General features: G+C 35.7%; 1 non-coding gene across 1 annotated transcript; it reads right to left on the bottom strand.

The window, feature by feature from the left end:
* Nucleotides 1–2,306: 2,306 nt before the first annotated feature.
* LOC128126468 (U2 spliceosomal RNA) lies at nt 2,307–2,503 on the bottom strand. The gene has a single exon (XR_008224465.1). It is a non-coding gene; the product is annotated as a U2 spliceosomal RNA (small nuclear RNA).
* Nucleotides 2,504–6,404: the final 3,901 nt, after the last annotated feature.

Genomic DNA, 6,404 nt, shown 5'->3' with positions numbered 1-6,404 from the left:
TTTCACGAGTTTCTAACGTGTTTGGATACCAATTAAGTCATAATAGAAGTCTCAAAAATAATGACTTAATTTAAAAGCTTAAACGGAAACAATTCAAAAAAGATAAATTTTATGGACGGAAACGGGTTACGGCGATGGAGCAAACTTCGGATTGTCACACTAACACAAATAAGTCATTATAGACGGATGTCCTTATAATGTAGTTTTTCAAAAATCCATTTCGAATAATCCATTTGTAATACGGTAATGGTCATAGGCTGTTAAGTAGGGTTTGTTTTGATATGTCGATACATGCCCATAATTATCGAAGAAAAATCTAAAAAAAAGGCATCGTTTAAAAAGAAATTTCTACACAATTCATCATGTCAATGGTGCGTTTTTTATTCCTTTGTACCGTAAACCTATTGCGCCTACCAAGGACCATAAGGTAGACATTAGGGTTTGGTGTTAAACATGCTCATTGCTTATACATTTTCGGCCGATCGGTCCATAAATGTTCCATCGGGTATGTTGTAGTCCATGAGATTTTAGGCTTCATGTTTACCGAGTATTGTGTTTTGATCTACATAAATTGAATACTCAGTTAGTTGTATCATATTATGTATTATTATGATGTGTGAAGTATGATCATTTTGAATTACGGAAACACCAAGTTCTGTTACATAAAAAGTAAATCGCATGACGGGCGTGTGACACTATGAAATCCAAATAATGATTCAATTAATACAAAGATAAATGCTACGATTTTCGTGGGTGAGGGTCTATCGTTGGTGGTTTAATGACCTTCATCGTTTCCCATTCAGAGGAATTGAAGCGGTGATGGTGTGTACCTCTATGTGTCGGAGTTATATCAATCGTATAAAAATATCTTGTGATGTAGTGGCCCCATTTATGAGAATTATCGGATACCCCACATTGTATCTGTACGTGTCAAAGTTTTATCGATTTACAAAATTTAACAAGGTGGTATTGGCATTGCGAGATGAAGCTTCTATTTGGCGTTGGTGGGACAACATAGACAACATCCCCTGAAGCTTTCAGAAGTAAGAGGGACGTTGCCGTCATATCTTCACATTAATTGTCTTTCCGACCCACTGGGATCCAAAGCTTGTGGGGTACCAGGATAATCATACAAGTTGATGATAAGCTGGACCGAAGAAAAAAAAACATGTGATGGTTTCGAAGAACAAAAATCCCTCAATGTCGTTAACGTCGTAGATAGTTTTGTTTAACATGAGGAGAAGTCCAATTACAATATGTTGGTGGAATTGTTGATATAGAAAAAAGAAAATGTAGTTTGTTTATGTATATATCAGTGAGTGTTCCCACATTGGTGTTTGAAGGATTCCAAGACGAATTTATAGATCCATCTTGTAGAGGGTTCATCACCGGGCCTGGTAACGTTTGCCTGTAACCCAAGTGGGGGTATCAAAGTGGGTTGGATTATGATTTGGTCCAGTTTGGTTGGGTCTGGTGGTGTGTAACTTGACTTGCCCGTTCCAAGTCGAGAGTTGGTTCAAGTGGCTTGAGCGAAGGCTTTGGGTCTCTTGGAACCTAGAGAAGGGGGCAATGCGTTAGGCTGGCTTCACAGAGCTGCGACAACCCCTCGCTTCTGACAGTGGAAGGATTACAAGTCTTGGCTCTTCAGGCCTATATTGCCGACTAGTCCGACTCAGATGGACACCCAATTTTTACTTCAAACATTTTTTGTTTGTCAGAGTGATAATAAACCTTGTTTTGTTTCATCTCCGGAAGAAAAATATATATCATTAAAAGCAACTGGTTTTTGAGTCTCTTGTTAGTTACCGTATTTGTAACATGAAAGAAATCCATAAAAAGCCAGGTCCATGGTGGAAATTATATATGGGAGTGGGTTCACATGAGACAGCAAAGACTTTGAAATCTTTAAGCCTTTTAAAGTCTAAAAGTTAAGTCAAATCTATGAACATTGACCTGAGCATTGCGCCAGGCAATCCAAAGTGTGGGGTAGCAGGATGTAGTTATACAGATTCATAATAAGTTGGACTAGAAAGAAACCATTTCGTTGTAGATAGTTTTGTTTGACATGAGCAGAAGTTCAATTACAGTAAGTTGGTTTAACTGTTAGTTAAAAAGAAAATTTTAGTTAGTTTCTGAGTGTTCCCACATTGGTGTGTCAAGAATTCCCAAGACGATTTTATAAATCTATCTTGTAGTGAGTGTTCCCACATGGTTGAAATTAGGGGAGTGGGTTTCATCTTTCTGGCACTCTGTTAACTAGTAACTAGTTTCTGCTGGATTGAGTCTAAAAGTTGAACTGAGTATTGGAGGGGTGCGCCGGGCCTTGGCTGTAGTGTAAGACCAAGGCGACGCATGAAGAACCCCAGCAGCAAGCTACTGTAACGGGCCTTCCCCCATAAAAAATAAGATTAATATCGAGTGGGCCGATGGCCCACATATCAGATATTAAACTGATAAGAACAGATACTACACTTGATCTTAGCCAAAAGGCCGAGAAAGGTATGCTTCTTACTGCTGTGGGCTTCCCCTTTTGTACTCGCCTCCCTCTTGCCTGCTTCCTTCATTCACCCGATGTGGGAATTCGGATGCATAACTCACACTTTCACTGCCATCTCCCTCCTTCCTAACAAAAACAAACTTCAATGGAGTATTATTCTTTTACTTCTTTACTTTCTCTATATATATATTCAAATCAAACTTACACTCTACTACTGCATATGCATATGTGTTTATGATTGCATTGCTTTTTCTGTAGTTTAAATTCACTCAATGCCAACAAACAAAACAACTTCATTTCTTGTTGTGATGTTCATAATTACTGATCAGTTACAAATGACTCCTTCCACTCATGTATATACCTACTCTCCATTTAGTTTTATACTATCACATATCTAGCTATTAACTAAATTTATAACCAAACACAATAACTAATGGACAAACTCAAACTAATCAGATAACTCCAACTTGTTAAAATCCCTTCTATATATCAAAATATATAGATGTGTTTTTAATCAACATATAACCCTTTTAACTTGTTTTGCTGATAAAAATCACATAATATAACTTGAAACCATATAATTTTATAATCTAACACATTAATTTCTTATTCGTTTAAAAACCAGACATAAATTATTTTCCGGGCAACCGTTTCGTTTCTTCGTTACGTCGTCCTGTGCTTCCCAGGTAACATTCAACCTTACATTATGCTTCCCGTAAGTCTTCACTGTTCCTTTCAAAGATACTATCCGCTTTTTCAACCAACATGTCCCGCTCTTCTCATCGGCTTGCTATTTGTCATTGGTGGTATCACACTATCTTCACCTCCTAACATCTTACAATCACTTCCGATTCGATTCTAACATTTATGGGATGACTTTTAATGATCTAAACCTGAACAGATGTATTTAGATTAAAAATATTAATACGCTTACACACATCATCCATATCCTAGTAACATTATATTCAAATTTAGTCAACGGATGAAAATGAAAAATCCATATTCAACAATCAAAACTCAATAGTCATTTTTTTTCCATTTCTGATGTTTATTTTTCATTTGAAGGGACATAAGGTGCTATAATCCATGTTCTAACATCATCACACCACCACTTAAGCCATTGATTTCAAGTAGTGGATATCAAGAGGTGAGTCTCCATTTCTGATGTTTATTTTTCATTTGAAGGGACATAAGGTGCTATAATCCATGTTCTCCTCTCATTCTCTCTAGCTATATCTTGTTCTTTAATAAACGATAGGGATAATCTTAAGTGCTTACGTTATCATAAGAATTGATCCTCTTACTCATAACTTGTTCCCCAAACATTGCTTTTCGTCTCATATTAGTGTTACCCAATTCAGACTTCATTTCACAACAGAGGTCTTTAATTACTTTACCTAATTTATAGCCCTAAGGCCATATAGTTATAACTATAAGATATGACAGGAGGAGATTAAATAGGTACAGGACTTGTACTTTAAGTTCCACTTATCGGAAAAAAAAACTCTACTGGTATTCTAATTGTGAAATAAACTTGAGTCTCAGGTAACACCAACACCCAAAAGGCACAACACTTATATTTGCTGAAAAGCAAGCGTAACAATGTATTTTAAACGTCCCTCTTCATCAACTTTTACCTTTGAAAGGTTTCATCTCAAATCATCGATTAGCCAACAACTTAGCACTGAATTTATATTGTAACCCAATCAAATAAATTGGTCGATAATCTAGAACTATTATTGAGCTCCCTACCTTTGGAATTAGAGTTGTGAACGAACTATTACAACCATGTGGAATATTAGCCGAAGAATGAACCATCAAAAATATATTTTTTCAGTAAATCCCAGTATCTTTCTACAAACTTAAAGAAAAAAAACCCATCTGGATGTGGAGTCTTATCCCCTCCACACCACCAATCAACATTTTTAATTTCCTCAATTGTGCATGAAACTTCCCAACAATCATCTTGCTCTGAAGCTAGAGTTTTACAACATGTGCTACGGTTTTGAACCCTCCCACCTTCGAACGTAGCAAATTTAATTTATTACTAAAAAGTAAAAGTAAAATTTCTTCTCACCAATTTTTCGATAATCAAGCTAATCACCAACTATTTTTATCCCACGAATAACAAATTGCATTTGTCTTCTATCAAGTATACCGTGAACGTACTTTGTGTTTTCATCCCTTTTGAATGTCCCTTAAATCTTAACTTTATGAATCACATCTAAAGTTTCCAATGTATCATAATCATATTTTTTCAAAATATTCAAACGATCCCCCGTGACTTTTGGAGTTACACTTCCTTGATCAATCTCAAAAAGTCTTAACATGTTCTTTTCATTATCTGTGTCCTTCTATTTGTTTTTTTCAAAATTTTATAATATTCTTTAACTTTTATTTGAATAACACATGTTAGCTTGTGTTAATCGAATCTAAGGGATGATTCCAAGTATTTATAACAACATTATCAAGATCATCACATCCCATAAGGGATGATTCCTAAATATTTATAACAACATTATCAAAATCATCACATCCCATCCAAGAATTATACGACTTGAAAGGAATGGGCATGTAATCTCCACTACCACCAAGTGTTTGAAAAGAATAGGTCTATGATTTGAATTGATATCTCCAATGCCATTGACATACAAGCGGTAAAATATACAAAATTTTCGAAAACTAAAAATCTATCCAATCCGCTCAGCTTTTCGGTTTTCAGTGTTAGCACAAATCTGGGTAAAATTATAGCCACTCATAGGAACATCAAGTGACCACACATTATGAATGAAATCATTAAAATGAATTAGAGAAAAACAAACCTACACTATTAGATGGGTCTATGACCGCATTTAAGTCTCCAACAATAATAAAATATCGTTGTTGTTGATTCGTGAAAATCTGGATGAGCTCCCAAACTAAGTTATTTCCCCTTCCACCCTGCGGATCGTACAAATTGATCATCCAGCATATTAACTTATGAAACACCCACCCTCCTCAACAATAATAAGGTGTTCCTTATAAGTAACTATATTCGTTACAACCACCGAAGGATCCCAAATGCATAGTGATCCCCCAGTATACCCCTTGCACTACTAGCCACATAATCAAACTGGAAGTTTCCGAAAAATACTCGTTACTTTCACAAGATCTGAATGTACCATGCATGTTTCTCGAATCCCCACAATTATGCTTTCTACACAACTTCATGTGTTTATTCCTCTTGCCCTTAATCTCGATCACACAAGCATTTAAATAAAGAATATTTAATTATCCACTATGTTCTCACTCAATGATTTAAACCCTTTTGAGTATGTCCGGACGTGGGTGAATGGGAAGATGAATTAACCGGCTTATCTAACAAATTTTAAACACCAAAAACATGTTCCTCGACCGTGGGTTGCTTCTGGAACCCCTTGGCAACAACACCATCAAATCGAGCCCTATAAAAACCACATGGTTTGGACATGGATTGAGACAAGCTTCCATCTTCATTGGCATTATTTCATTTTATTTTGTTCTTCCTTATCATTAGTTAAGTCTTTCATTGTTCGAATTAGTCAATCACCCTAAAAAAATGTCATATTTGTTGAAAAATAACACATTGTTGTGGACTTAGTACTATTTTTTAATACTTACTACATGTTGGGTACATTTGTATTATGTACCAAATGTTTTTCATAATGACATATCTGGTCCCTAAACTAAAATGTTTGTAGGATGATGGATATGACAGTTGTCCATAACGTGAAGATCTATATTTGTGTGGTTTCAAAACAATTTTCCATAAGGTGTAACTGATGTACACCATGATCATGTGTGTCAAAGGCGTCAACTCTTTCCATCATAAATCAGAAGACACAATTACGGGTAGAAAATAATCACTATATGGCATCATCATCATCAA

The sequence above is a fragment of the Lactuca sativa genome, chromosome 5 (genome assembly GCF_002870075.4).
Source record: "Lactuca sativa cultivar Salinas chromosome 5, Lsat_Salinas_v11, whole genome shotgun sequence".
In the NCBI taxonomy this organism is placed as follows: Eukaryota; Viridiplantae; Streptophyta; class Magnoliopsida; order Asterales; family Asteraceae; genus Lactuca; species Lactuca sativa.
Note: the sequence above shows the minus strand (reverse complement) of the source record. Positions and strands in the feature narration are given on the sequence as shown.